This window comes from Aulostomus chinensis, chromosome 1, assembly GCF_037954235.1.
Source record: "Aulostomus chinensis isolate RoL2024-O1b breed Wild chromosome 1, RoL_Achi_v1.0, whole genome shotgun sequence".
NCBI lineage: Eukaryota > Metazoa > Chordata > Actinopteri > Syngnathiformes > Aulostomidae > Aulostomus > Aulostomus chinensis.
This window is the reverse complement of record NC_141320.1, coordinates 62,350,214-62,365,118: the sequence shown is the minus strand read 5'-3', so window position 1 is coordinate 62,365,118 and position 14,905 is coordinate 62,350,214. Positions and strand designations below refer to the sequence as shown.

At 43.1% G+C, this 14,905-nt stretch overlaps 1 long non-coding RNA gene across 4 annotated transcripts in view; it reads left to right on the top strand.

The window, feature by feature from the left end:
• LOC147272645 (uncharacterized) overlaps positions 1 to 14,905 on the top strand; it is a 118,030-nt gene that overhangs the window by 43,340 nt on the left and 59,785 nt on the right. For 2 of the 4 annotated variants that reach the window (XR_015112067.1, XR_015112074.1), the window contains exon 3: positions 13,605 to 13,699. This is a non-coding gene — a long non-coding RNA (uncharacterized LOC147272645). Of the gene's footprint in view, positions 1 to 13,604; positions 13,700 to 13,799; positions 14,182 to 14,905 lie in introns of those variants that run through there. The other 2 variants (XR_015112071.1, XR_015112069.1) reach the window with 2 other exon arrangements.

The following is a 14,905-nucleotide window of genomic DNA, read 5'->3' as shown; positions in this document are numbered from 1 at the left end:
GCACAGACACACACAGCCATCTGATTTGTAGCTGCCCGAAGTGTAAAACTGCAGTTTTTCGGAAAAAATGAAAATAAGAGCAGAGTCAAATACCACCTTAATCATCCTGTGACATGCTTGGATCCCGCTGAGGCGTCCTGACCGTGAAGTCTGCTGTTTGAAACCAGTGGAGTCAGACTGGGGATCATATTAAGAATGTACAAGCCAAGTATGTGCATATGGCCAGCAGGAGTACATGATATGACAAGACTAAGGGCCTACAGCCACACCAGTGGCTCGCTAGGTTATATTTAGACATGGCGGCGCTCAGTGGTGGAGGAGGATCCAGATCCTTTAATATGAACAGTGGAACGCCACACCGTGAAAATAGTAAATCCTGCAATGAAAAGGTTACTCATAAAAGTATGCAAGTATGATCAGGAAAATGTCCTATAAGTACTCAATGTAGGAGAGTGCAGAGGTGGATGAAGTGCACATCCACAGCACTTGAACCCTTTTCATTTCTGAGGTCTCAGACATTATCTTGAGATACGAGTGTCGATGCACAGATGATCTGCTTTCACCGCTGTCACCACCGCGGCGCTTTTACAGTGCGCGTTTCTCAGGCTGGTTGTGTCACACACGGACATACCAGGTTTCACAGAGTCGATTGTCATGTTTCCACTTTTAAATCGAGCCGGTCGAGAGTGGCTACTGTGACTGTTCATTCTCCTGTGAGCACATACAATTTGAGGCCAATCCAAAAATTACAAGCTGAGTTAAAGTTACAAGTTTCCAGAGATGCAATTACGGTATCTAACTAAAGTTACTCAAAAAATGATCTTAAGTACAGAAATGTACTTCATTACTGTCAAGCACTGGAAGAAATGAGCTCTGTGTCTGTTATGACTAGGGATGGGAATTGATAGGATTTTTCAGATCCCGATCCTATTTTTGATTCTGCTTAACGATTCGGTTCTTCATTGATTCTCTGATCGATTCTCATTTGGTTGGTTGGTTGGTTAGCTGGGTTGAGATTCCCGCCTGAGCAGATCGAAAACGCGACATTCATTCAAAGTAATTGCATGCTGTGTATGCAAATGTTCCCGCACATTGGTAGTATTTCATCCCTTTCATGAAATACACGATTTGCAAGTATTGCAAGTTGCCCTGTTGTCATCCTTTCTCAAGAACTGTAACCAAACTTTTGAGCGCTTGTGCTGCTTGGGCGCCACTCTCCTGCTGGCTGCACTGGTGAATGATGTCACCACACCAAAACATTGGCAAAATGATTCCAAGGAATTAAAACAGTGGGAACCGGTTCTCAACAAGAACCGGTTTTCGATTCCCCTCCCTAGTTCTGACCATGTAATCATGTATTTGATCATATTACAAATGTATCACGACTGGTTAAGGTGGATGACGTTTTCACTGTTTGGAGCAACAAATGAATATTTTGATTGGGGATCAATCGGAGCTGCAGAGACGTTCCTTCACATGAGTGTGACTGGGGTGCCCATCTCTGATAATGAGTCTCATCTAATCACTGACACGAATTTATTTAGTGGCAACTTTTGGTATTTTAACGTTTCAGCTCCTGTAAACACTCAGCATAACATGCTCATCTGTTTTATTCTTCATGGGGAGTTTTGCCGACTTTCCTTGAATCGATTGACCCGTGAGTGACTAATCTGTGATGCCACGGCACTGACAACAGCTCATCCTACGTCTTCAGCTTGTTACAAATCAACCACAACCGCACAGGAGAAATGACTGCTACTCCATCTCCTCTTTGTATTCAACAGCCTCATCCCAAAAGTGATGTTACATAGATGGAGCAACAACATTACCGTCTAAAAATCAAACCAGAAGGCAGTTCAGCGAGCTGGATGAATGAGCTTCGTGTGATGCTGGACGGGTTTCATTGCTGCTTATCTTCTTATTAATGACGTGTGTCTGTGTGTGTGTGTGTGTGTGTGTGTGTGTGTTTGCTGTGATCCCCCATATGTTCAGACAGGTCATCAGCAGGACGGATCAGTGGAACATGCGACCCATTCAGAGCAGTCTCAGACACATGGCGTGTGTATGTGCGTGCGTGTTTGTCCGCAGTTGTGGATAAATATATGTGTGTGCATGGTCTTGGACAGGGTGAGAGTGAAATATGGACTTGGACGGAGAGATGAGGGCGCTGGCGGTGATTGCTGACAGCGCGATCAAGATGTACTTGACTGCTGTGCGTGTGTGTGTTTGGGGGTTTTGGATGTGTGTGTTGGCGTCTAAATATCTACTGCGTAGGCACCCCAGTCACCCCCCCCCCCAACTTCATACATTCTGAAAGACGATGCTGATTTAGAGACTTATCTCACTAATGCACCATACACACACACACACGCGCACACACACACACACACACACACACACACACACACACACACACACACACACACACACAGACTTATGGGAACCATGTGGGGCGGACTGTCTCAGACATTACAACCATCATCTCACTCACTCTCCTGCCCATGTCTCCCTCATTAAACTTGTGTGTGTGTGTGTGTGTGTGTGTGTGTGTGTGTGTGTGTGTGTGTGTTAGGCTCCTCCAAGCATATTGATAACATTAATTCCTCCTCGTTTATGGGAATGAAGTTCTCCCTCTTAACGTCTCTCCCCCTTTGTAACTGATTTAGTCATCAGCCTACTGCATCTGTGTGGGCGTGTGTGTTTGTACGTTACATCTCAGTTCGAGATATTACATCAGGAAAACTGCTGGATGTTGTCCATGTATTTCTGAAGGAAGAGGAATTAAACACATGTAAAAATATCTTTTCGACATCTGCTGAAATATTTGACCTCTGTGAGGTGTGGTTGGCAGTGCTGAAGGATCTCCTTTCCATCTTGTGTATCAGCCGCGGCTCTCGTGAAAGTATTACACACTCTTCAATTGCTGCAGTGATATGGGAAGAAGTTAGAAATGATAAAGTACAAATATAGACGTCCGAGTGCAATCTCAAGGAGCTTTGCCTCAATTACACTCCCTGTGTAACACCCATAAGGTACTGAGAGGCACCCAAACCTCTCAGTGTGCTGGCAATTTTGTTCTACAAAACAAACATTGACAATTTTGCACTTGTCTTCAAGAATTTTCCAAAGATAAAGGTCACTTCACATCAGCTGTTCATATTTTACGATGTAAGATCCAGAGGACAAAAAAAAGGGGGGAAGCCAAGGGAACTCCTCCCATTGAAAATTAGTGAAAACAACTTGAAGAAACACCCCAGGAAGCCCCTGGACAGCACTCATGCTAACACTAAGCTAACTGAAAGAAGAAGTTGCTAGCAGGCGTTAGTGTGGGGAACGAATGTACGCGCCAGCAGAGGCAGGGAAACGAACCTATTCTGGATCGGCTGCGCTGCTTGAACTTGAGAAGTGACGAGGTTGAAGATATGGAGTCTCTGGCAACAATAGGATGGTAGGCTAACGTTGCCATAGTGACCAGGATTATATGCAGGTCACTGGGTCACGCTGACAATATGAACTGCGATAAAAAAAATTAACATTCTCTTCTTCAGGGTACCTGGGCATACGTCTGTGCCTGCTTTGGTGAAAGTAACAATGTCGTCACTTTCAAATAACTGTTCATTTACTGTACATGCATTACATTTTGACCGTAAGATGCCCAACACAGGTCATGGGACTTGTTGAGCAACAAAGTCCTGATCAGGTCTCTCGGGCTCTACTCACACTGTCTTCATGTGCTACCCCCTCATTCTTTCCTACAAAACACCACCATACACTCACGTCTCCTCCTGGCTTTGCCCCTGGAGGAAGAGAAAACGGTGCTTCCTCCTCTATTTTTAGCCTCGGACGTGTCTGAGTGTCAGAGTGGCTGGTGACATTTGACAGTTTACAGTGTCACTGCGTCTGTGTCTGCAGATGTCATCAGTCAGCATCACTGACGTGAGCGGCATCCATGTAGTTTAATTCAAGCTGCTTCCAGTGGAACTGAAAACCTGATGAGTCCCCCAGCAGCAATATTTCACACGAGCTGCGTCAGAGCTTTCCTACAGCCATTTCCACTCCGCCATTACAATTAATTTAAGAAGGATGAACTTAGATATTCTGCACATCGTGAAAACTTGGATTCACATTACATTCATGATTGAATGAGGGCAGGAGTTGTTTTTCCCTTCAGTTTAGCTCTAAGTTTTTCCAATAAAGTCAGATATTTTCTCAGCTAAGTACAACAGTTTTGGCAGGAAATAAAAAGCCTTTACAAACAGATACAACACACGAGTGTATGATTTATGAAACAACCTTATAACTGAGTAACGTCTCTCATCTTCAGTTCCGCAGTTGAATGTTGTTTATCTCGTGTTAATAAATCAATTATAGTAGCAGCTTACGATACACAATTAACACATTTGACAGTGCGATGACACATTTATCAGCAGCAACGCCACTAAGACAAGGAAGGGCTTCACAATAACAAGAAGTCGATGTTTATCTGTGGTTTTGATGACGTTTTCAGCTGGGTTCATCCTCCGCCTCTCCTCTCTGTCATCACACCTCATAAAGTGCTTGAGTACCCAACTGTCCGTGTAGAGAGGAAGAAGAGCTGGAAAGACGCTGCGCCTTGATGCAATCCAAATGACAAATCCTGGCAAACAAATCTCAGCCTTGTCTTTTTCCCTCGCTGATCCCCCGTTGATAGACGTTGCTCTCTCTATTCCTTGTTGTCTCTCCTCTGCCTGGTTTCAATTGCGTGTTTGCTCTTTTGGCATGACAGGGGAATTCCACATATTGCCAGTGCGGACAGAGACCAAATGAATTATGTTCACCATAACAATGTATTATCCGAATGATTCACATTCACTTAGCTTTTCTATTCATTTCGCCTTTCATTTCAGTGGGCATTAAATGCTGTTTCGATTTCCCAATGATGGTTTGAACCTTCTGTTTCTCCTTCATTGTCCCTTCCTTCATCTTTTCATCACTTCTTTTTTCCCTATTCATTCTCTCCCTCGCAAAGCCACAGATTGTCAGAGTCCTCAGCGCGCCACCCTGATCTTGCGTGTGTTTGACATAAAGTGGGCTGCACAGTCCTATTTCAGCTCGGGACATTTTTCTTCCTCTTTTTCATCTTCCACAGCATCCTTTCTGTGTAATTCCACTGTGCCAAATCCCTCCATGAACGTCCAAAGGCATTTTTTTGGTTACGAATGACAGATGCAAACAGGCTTTGTGAGACGGGTCGTATCCTCAGTTAAACCTCTCTGTTTTGAAATCCGCTGTTGTTTCTCAACCTGATAGTCACTGCAAGCAGCCAACATGAACTCTTTTGTCACTCAAAATTATGGAGCCCAGTTGAAAACATAGCTGGACTCACTAATAAATAATAGCTGGTTAACTAATATTTATGGGCCTATGTGAAACTGTAAATATTGCTAGCTCTTAGCTTGATGGCTTAAACGCTTCAACTCGAACATGACTACGACATGGCTACGACAGCGGAAGGCGGTGCAGGAAATGGGTGATTAGGTTGTGTTAGGATGAAAACTACGTTCAGCTAGCGAGCTAGCAGTGGAAACTGGTGGCTCAGGGTGTTGTCAGCTAAGCTAGCCAGACTCACACAAACCCTGCGCTAGAAAACTAGCTCGTATCATATGAGCATCTGAATATTAGAAATGTCAGGAGGAAAAGCTTGTGAAAGATGATTATATAAGTCAAATAAAATGTATCAGTGGCAGTAATTTTTCATACAAATGGGATTGAAGTTTCAAACCTCAATGTAAACTATCGATATCATATAAAATATTTACAGTTTACAACCATATTATGTTATGTGGCCTCCATGTTGCCAGTGTCAGGGCTGGATCCCATGGTTCGGCTGGCTGATTCAAACCAAATGAAATGTGTTGGTCCATCTGGAGTGAAACCAGTGTAATCTAAACAAATTATTGAGCAAAAATTCTGCCAAATCCTTCCACCAACTAAATCTTGAATGTCTGCCTTGATTGATTCAATCTCTTTGGGTTGGGAAGATTATGATGATCGTTTTTTTTTTTTTTTTTTTTTTTTCAGTGCATGCACGCCCCTGCAGCCAAACCAATAACAACATACAGAACAGCCATATAATCCATGCGAATATTGAAGTAGACAACACAGAAAATGTGAGCCACATTTTGAATTTGTCGCCATGGACCGAGTGAGGGAAGGGTCCCAGGAGGGGAGGACAGGAGGAGGAGGAGGGAAGGGTTTGGTGGCAGTTGCAACCTCGGCAGTGTCACAACTGCCAATTTGTGGCCAGTTTGAGATGTTGACATCTGCATTCTTGGACTATAACAGCTACCAACACCAGCTTCAGATTGCTTTATCTGTCTTGACACTCCTGCGGCTGATGCTCACTCCTTGACAGGGAAAGAAAGAAGGCCATCAACACCTCAGACTCTCCCTAATTCATTTTTGACAGTTTTTCAGTTCTCTTTGTGAAATCAGAGATAAAACTGAAATCAACAACTGACTGGGATCATGACCTCAATGTCCTCAATGATCGCTGCTGCAGTTCTAAACAGCATTTTGAATTAAACTGTAAGTCTGGTCACTGTATATGCAAATGTTTGGATGAAAGATTGTTCTATTGTAGGGTCATGCATCACGTAGCACCAAAAGTGGATCAGCTTTCATAACTTTATTAGAAATGTCTCGTCTAATTACCTTTTGTCATGTGGGAGGTTGGAACTCCCGCCTTCCTCCTATTAGCGTTAAGAACTGCTTTGCAGAACAACCTGTGTACTAAAGGTTTTACGACGTCTAAAGGTCATAAAGGCTGACATCAGCATTGCTCAAAAGTTAATTGACTGCTCTCAAATTTCCTGAAATGCTCATTTCAGATTCCTGTTGCTCTCTATGGGGGACTCCTGTCCTCTTACTGCTTCTGTCTGGTTCTCGTGAGCAGTGAAACAGGATCCTGGCTAGACTATAGATTTCACAACACTCTTAGATATATGACATCTTCAGCGCTTACACGCAGTGCTATATTTCCTTTTTGGGGGAAATAATGGCTTTAACTTAAATGCTGTGTTTTTCCAGAGAATAAACATAGATGCCTCACTTTTGGAGCCTATGTTTAGGGCACAAAATCACTCTTTTAGCTTTGTCTCATCAGAACAGAGTAGCTAGCTACTCATCAGCAGTAAGGCTGTTAGAAATGGAAGATTACCACCTCACTGCTCGGCTGAATTCTGCACGTATCCAGACAGGTACCATTACTGCATCACTTGTGGAAGCATCTTCAGGAAAAAGGAAAAAAAAAAAAATACTGGTTTGGCACAGCATGTATAGTCGTGTGTGATTGTGGTCCAAATAGAAATATATACACATGTTAAGTTACAGGCCAAACCATTATTTATTCTAGTAAAGAGAAGATGAGTAATACACATTCCAAAAATCATATTCACGTTACTCTATAATGATGCATGTTATGTAGTAATTTCATGTCTCCTCTGATTAATGGCATGACTTAAACTGCCCAGAATATAATCAGAACCTGTTTCATCTTCTTCTCCCGGAAACATCCTGGCTGCTATATATTTCAGATTAGACCTTTTGAGTTCATCTGGATGAAAATGCAACCCAGGGTTTCCGTAGTTATTTAATAGCCCGAGCTTTTGTAAATGAGCTCAGAGGATGTATTTGTTGATGTTAACCTTGTTGACTGTGTCAAGGTTCTGCATCAAAGGTTTCATCAGCGTAGTTTAACTGTGATGCAGCTGCCTGTCAGTGTATTGTAGAGATGAATCTTTCACATGAGCACTCAGAACCATTGTCAGTGGCTGTAATCTGGGGTTTGGGAGAATCAGTAAGGTTTGGATGTCTTCCTCAAGGACACCTCGACAGGGTGTCTACTCACAGAAAATGATGAGGCCTGACCCCTGATGTCCTGGTTGAATGACGCCTGTGTTAACCACACGGCCATCTTTCTTTCCAGTATTTTTTGGACAGCATTGCCAGTAAGTCCTGCCAGTGATTGCAGGCTGCTCCAATTGATGACCTGTAAAGTGATACGTATCTCCATATCACAACCAGATTTCAGAGGAGATTTTAAGTGTACTCTTGCGTTCAATGCACGTCTTGTCTTTTGCTATTTGTATGCATGTCAGTCACTCATTCACTTGGTCTGTGTCTCTTTCTGAAGTATGAGAGTGATTGCAAGAAGCTGACAATCAAGTCCAGGCCTGCATCTTTGTCCTTTATCTTCTCTGAAAAGTTTCTGTGCGTGCATCTCACCGTGTCAACTCTGATTACTGTGATTTCCTTTCATTTGGTCCTCTGCTCAGACACACACACACACACACACACACAAACATGCGCGTGCGGACTGGCACACACAAATTCACACAGAGATAAAGAGACACACACTCACCCACCCACAGTATTCCAGGCACTTCCAAATGAGAGGGACAGTAGTGATGCCACAGGCCACAGGCCACCCAGCGCTGCAAATACACACTCTACATCACACTTTAACTGTCTAACAAGCTACTTGTGTGTGTTTTTATGGCTGTGTGTAAAGTGTTTTCTACATCATTCTTTTTTTAACACACTTGAGGCATCAATTAGGGCGGTTTAACACATTAGGGCAGATTAAATAGGACAGGATGATTTGTCAACTTCAGACAATGGGCTTCAATCAGGAAATACACTTACACACAAATGTGTTGTTGCACATTTAGGTTCGTAACTCTCAGTTTAGTCTCACAGACAGGAAGCAGAGCCTGCTGGGTGTTTGTCACCCCTTGCTCCAAACTTATATTGTTCAGTTGGCGATCTCCCAGTATCACAAGTATGTCAGAGTCCCCAAACCCCCAGGGAGGGAAAATTCTACCTCCCTGCATGAACAGCATCAGGTCACATGGGCGCCTCAGGTGAATTTGCTGATTTCTAGTTCAGTGTGGTTTTGGCATCTTTTCCTTGACATAGAATCTTGTCTATCAGCGATACCTGCTGCAGCTGCTGCTGCACCACCGAGTGTCTCTGATATCGTCCTGAAGGTCTCAGACCAGTCAGTTCTGTAGGCGGGAGGACCTCTGCACTTGTTGATGGTCTCTACGAAGAGCTTTTGATTATGAAAGATATATTCAGAATGTACAGGATTCTAGTCCCTCAACTGACATGGGTTTTTGGGGACAGCAGGTCGGCTGACGACTGATTCATAACGCTGATATTGCGCTGTTTTTTTTGGGCTTTTTGCATTTGACAAAATAAATCAATGTGATCATAATGATGAGAAACAAAATTGCTGAAAGGAAAAAAAAAAACACACAAAAAGAAGTACGACAAAAAAACGTAGTCATGTATACTGTAATTACAATCTAGCACACGCAGATATTTTAGCCAGTAACATGTTTCCAATGGATTCTAAATCTATTAATGAAACATTTACATTCGGTTGCAGACTCGATGCGTTTGGTTTTTTTCAATCGACCTCGCGCGTGCAGGATCATCTCCGAATTCCATTAACCGGCCAACCAGTTCATCCTCCAGCTGATATCGTGTAAATGTTTGCAGTATTTAGTAGCCTTGTTGACTTTTACAGTTCCCCATATTCTAGCAGCTTCGTATGATTAATTAGCATTAATAACCAGTAGCTTTCATCTCACACCAGTGCTGCTGTTTGATTCAGTGTTTCTCCAAATCAAGACCACATTTCACTTTAATCCCCCCTCTTGTTGCAAAGAGGAAGCCACTAATTGTTCTATTACTAAACCTTTGTTTTCTGTGTGATTTAATTGAAGTAGACAAACATGTTGGAAGTAATTCATTTTCATGGTTCACGTTTTCACTGACGGAGTTTTGTTCTGGTGTAAGGGGGTTTTCACTGTCAGGGATCTCGTAGTCCTGCAAACAATCCGAGTCACTTAGCGAAGTCTTTCTTTCATGCTTTTGACTCTATTTCCCCTCTTAAATATCTGCTATAATTTTGCTCCGAGAGCTACAGGCTGGATGTCAGGGCACAAAAGGAAAAAATAAAGCAGCAGAAGCAACCCAGGAATGTCATGCAGCCAGCCAGCGAGGCCAGGGCATGCGAAGTGCACGAGTCTTTGAAGTCCGCCTTGACAGTTGTGGACCCTGGACGCTCCCTGGCACAGCACTGTGAAACCTGATCACCTTTCATTATTTTGATGGGAAAATCAGACAAACGGTTCACTTAAGGTTTATTTTAGGGCTGCTAACCCCTTGTCAAAGCACACAATACGGCACAGACTCATGTGCGCGCGCACACCCACACACTCACACAGTCCTGAGTACTGCGTAAAACGTACTTTATATAAAGAAACAAAGAACACATTCATGTTTTTAGAGCCAGCCAGTAGTTTGATGTGTTCCGGTCTGTTTTATGTTCACTTTTATTGTGCTTTTTCCTGTGTAATACACACACACACACACACACACACACTCATACACACGCACTCAGCAACATCTGTACTCCCTGATTACATTAGTTTTGACTTTCACTTGTATCAGAAACATGTGCATTTAATTGGCATGTTTTATGGACATGTCTTTTACCGGATAAATTAATTCTCTTTGTCTCTATCTGCAGTTTATAATTCCATAAAATAACATTTGAAAAATGAAAAAGAGCTCTTGAATTCCTTTGATATCGCCTGTTGTTTTTGTATCATGTATAAATGTCCTGACTCACATTTGCAAATGTGAAGCGCTTGGTCGGGATCGAACAGCGAGATATGAATCCATCGTCGATCATTGCAATACAAGACCTCCTATTTTCAGACCTGCTGCGTCTCTTTGTGGTTCATACGATCTCCCACACCTTCATGAGCTCATCAGTGTGTTCCTGCGGTCTTGCGGTGCAAAAGGTTGTATGTGTGATTGGCCCCATGCTCCTGCTGCGTTCTCCAGCTTGGATTCACTTGGCATCACCTGGTGTGTCTGTGTATGAAGAGGTAGCTTCGGTACACACACACACACACTGAATCCCTGCTGGTGTGTGAGGAGGAGGTTGAAGAGACGGGATCTGTCATGTGACTGACAGTGTACAAGGCCCCATTAGATTTTATTTCCAAAGTGCCATGTCCAATCAAAGTGTCACTCACAGTACGAGGGGAGGGTCAAAGAGGGACACCATGTCATTTTTTCTCACTGACTGACAGGCAACAAGCTCCTATTAGCTTCTCTGTCACTCACACACACTGCTGCTCTCAGGTTGTGTGTGTGTTTGTTTGTCCACTAGAGATATCACTTAGCATCAAATGTTTTCATGCTCCGTCACAGAAACGGGATCTTTTACTCTGAAAGGGAATTGGTGCTAACCAGCTGTTGAAGCCCACTTGAATGGGTCCCTTTAGGGAGTAATGAGATGCTGAGAGTGCAGCTAATCTCTATTCTTCTGCCTGAGTCCACTGTTTAACCAGGGACATGAATATATGGCGGCTAAATGGCTTTTCCCGCTGCCCTGGAAGCAATCTGTTCACTTCAAAGGTTGGGGGGGGGTTCAGTGTTTAACTTATCCTTCCCTTCCTCCTTGCTAAATCCCTGTCCTCCTTTTACTCTCTCTTTTCAGATTCTCCTGTCATACTCTTTTCCAGTCATTCTTTTTGCGCCTGTCATTGCCTGCAATTCACTCTCAACGAGAGTGTCATTATTTTCCTGTTTCAGCGCAAAAGTTCAGAAAAGTTCACTTGTGTCCCCCAGGAAAAGACAAATTGAGAGAATTCAACATGCCAAAGTGGCCATTTAATCACTCTCTACTTAATGAAAACTGAAACTGGTTACAAACAGCTAAAGTTAAAAAAAAAGAGGAGAAGGTGTTTTTTTTTTTAAGCTTAGAGTTAAAGTGCTGGATCAGAGAGCCAATGCTCTGACAAAAAAAAAAAGGATAATCCGTGAAATCTTTGCAGGTCAAGGGTCAACTTCCAGCCAGCCATGTGCGTCTAGGCGTGTGTGTTTGTGTGAGTGTTTGTGTGTGTGGAGATTAACCGAAGGAGGCTGCGGAGGAAATGAGGGGAGAGTTAAAGGGGGTGTTTATCCTCTTTAAACTCACTTCACACCCAACACACTGGGGAGCCTCCTGGGTGAGGAAATGGAGAAGGGGAATCGCTGTCTGTCTGTGTGCTCAACACACACACGCGCACAATGCAAATGCAAATGATGAATTCTAACAAAGTTTGATCTCTTTTGCAATCAAGTTGGGGGGGGGGGGGGAACTGTAATTGTTCCTTAAAATACAGTCAAGAAACTCGCCTTTAGATGAGAATTTCCTTCAGTGTTTTCAAGTCAAGCTTTGATGGGAGGCAGAAACCACTGTTACGCTGAAGAACGTCGTGTATACTTGGTCTTTACATCCGGAGATGCTGCTGACATGATTTCAGTTGCTATATTTATTGACAGTGAAGGTATCAGGAGGTATAATGGGATCATTTGGCCTGTTGTACTTTCCCCACTCCCAACATTTGCTGCATTCACTGTCAAATCTGCACAAAATAATGTTTGCAAGATGGCAGCGTCACTTTGAGATAGTTTCAGAATGAAATACAGGACATGAAAGAGTACATGAAGTCTTATCATTGTGTGTGTGTCTGATACATGAAGCTCCAGTTCACCTTGTAGTGCTTCCACAGCCACTGCAGGTGCCTCAGAGAGAACGAGTAGAGGGGGTCAAGGGTCAAACGTCAAGGGTTTAGGGGCTGTAAATGCTCCCACTGGGCCTGACACCTGTCACACATGTGGGAGGTAGGATAAGCTTTCTGTGTGTGTGTGTGAGAGAGAGAGAGAAGATAGAAACCAGCAGGACAGGAAAAAAATGTGTAGAACGTTAAAGGGCTCACTTTCGACCGTGTCAAGTGTGTTTACAGAGAGACGTGAAACACCTTGCACACGCACCTGTATGCAAGGCTTCGTTACCTCACTGGGACGTTTAGAAAGAACTTTGGAATGTGTTTGACACACACATAGCTGGCGCGGTCTTAAGCAATTTTACCTGACAATGAAGTTTTTCTGTCTTTCGTAATACATTGTGATGGAGTTTCGCTTTGTTTGGTTGCGGTGAGATCTTGAGTCGTCCTTCTGGTATATTTGTGAAACTGGATTCAACCGATTTGTGGTCAAACAAAACAGACTCTTTACCAAGATACTTTCATCAGTTAAAAATCCAGACAATTAAAATTGCATTCTGAGGAAGTTCCACAGACGCAAGGTTATTTACAGTGACTGGAAACTAAATATCAATATCACACAATAAAAGAATTTGGAGACTTACAGGAAGATATCTTCATCAACCTAGAGACGTATACAGATGTTTTCCTTCAGTGTGCAAAAACAATGTACCGCAAGTTTAAAAATAAGCAATCTAACCCAACAAAGACAGAAAACAGAAGGATTGTTTCATCCCTGTCTTGTTAAAATAGCTTCCATTCTTAGTCATTTCCCCAAAACGCCTCTCTCCACTTTGATACACAGCAAATTAGACTGGACATTAAATTGATGTTTTGACTGGAGAGCTCCTCATGTTGGCTGACTTGGTGTTTGTCGCGCCACTCGTTTCTGTGACTGTAAAGCTACGAGCCACCCCTCATTCTGGTCTCTCTCTCTTTTTTTTTTTTCAGTCCCCAGCTGTCCGACATCCAAAATGAACCTGGAACCAGAAGCGCCGGGCTTTGCCAAGTCGGCTGCACTGAACCGGGCGCAGGCTCGCTGTGAGGTACATGTAGATTTGCTTTGAGGAGAAAGAATTAGAATGGAAGTGATGGTCTTTGCAGCTTTGGCCAAGTCTTCTAAAGGGACTTTCCTTTGATTTACAGTCTGTTTGATTGTCGCAAGGAGTCAGAACTGACAAAGTGACTCTTGGATGTAATGTTCAGTTCCCCCATCAATGTTTCTTTGTGAGTAGCTTCGTGTATACGTTTCTTAAAACAAGGTGGGTGTCAACAGAAGATACTGATAGATGTATTCTGGGAAATGTAGGAAGCGGTGCTTCATGAGGATGCGCCACGCTGGGAGAAATCTAACCTCGGATGTCAATGGTGTAATAAACCAAACAGTCAAATTAGCACATTCTTTAGTGTCGATAAGATGGTGAGTCAACATTGTTAGATTTTGTGTGTGTGCTCCATTTCATCACCCCCAGCCGTTATTATAATGCTGATTTTATTCATCACAATTAAGTTTTTTTTCCTCAGTCATCAGTGCTTTCATTACTCTCTCATTTGAATGCTGCTGTGTCTATGAGGGTGCACTGAAGACGCCCAAAGCCTTGTAGTACAGTGAGACTGGTAATTAATAAGTCAGTAAAATGGTGAAAAAATCATCTCGGTTTGGAATAATGCCATTCTTTCCTGCATGTGTGTGTGTGCGTGTGTGTGTACAAGCCACGCACTAAGTGGGATAATAATACAATGACCCCGGGAGGCAAAGTGATTAAATTATAATCAGCGCGGATTAATTAATCTATAATATTTATTCCTATTATGGCGAAGGGAGAGGAGGCGCAGTGCTTAGAAAAGGTTATATGTGCACACTCCTCGCTCTTTGTCTCCATGAAAGGCAACGCTCGGGGGCGGGAGAGGCGACAAGGCCCCCTTGACAACGCAGGCAGAAGGTTATTGCTGATATCAAACACCCCGCATGCAATTATCTGTCACAACAAATAATTAAGAGGGCTGATAATGAGGAAATTAACATTTCCATTGTGAAGATGCTTTATTGTCTGCTTGGGTCACTGCAGAGGAGGCTCAGAGAGCTGCAGAATAAATTATCCCTCCCGCGTACATGTGGGTGAAGGTGTAGTCTTTGGAGAATGATAAGCAGACATGGAAAGGGACAAATCAGTGTGTGTGTGTGTGTGTGTGTGTGTAGGTATTTTTTGGCTGTTCTCTAAAACAAGCGATTTAGAGGGGAGGAAAACTGA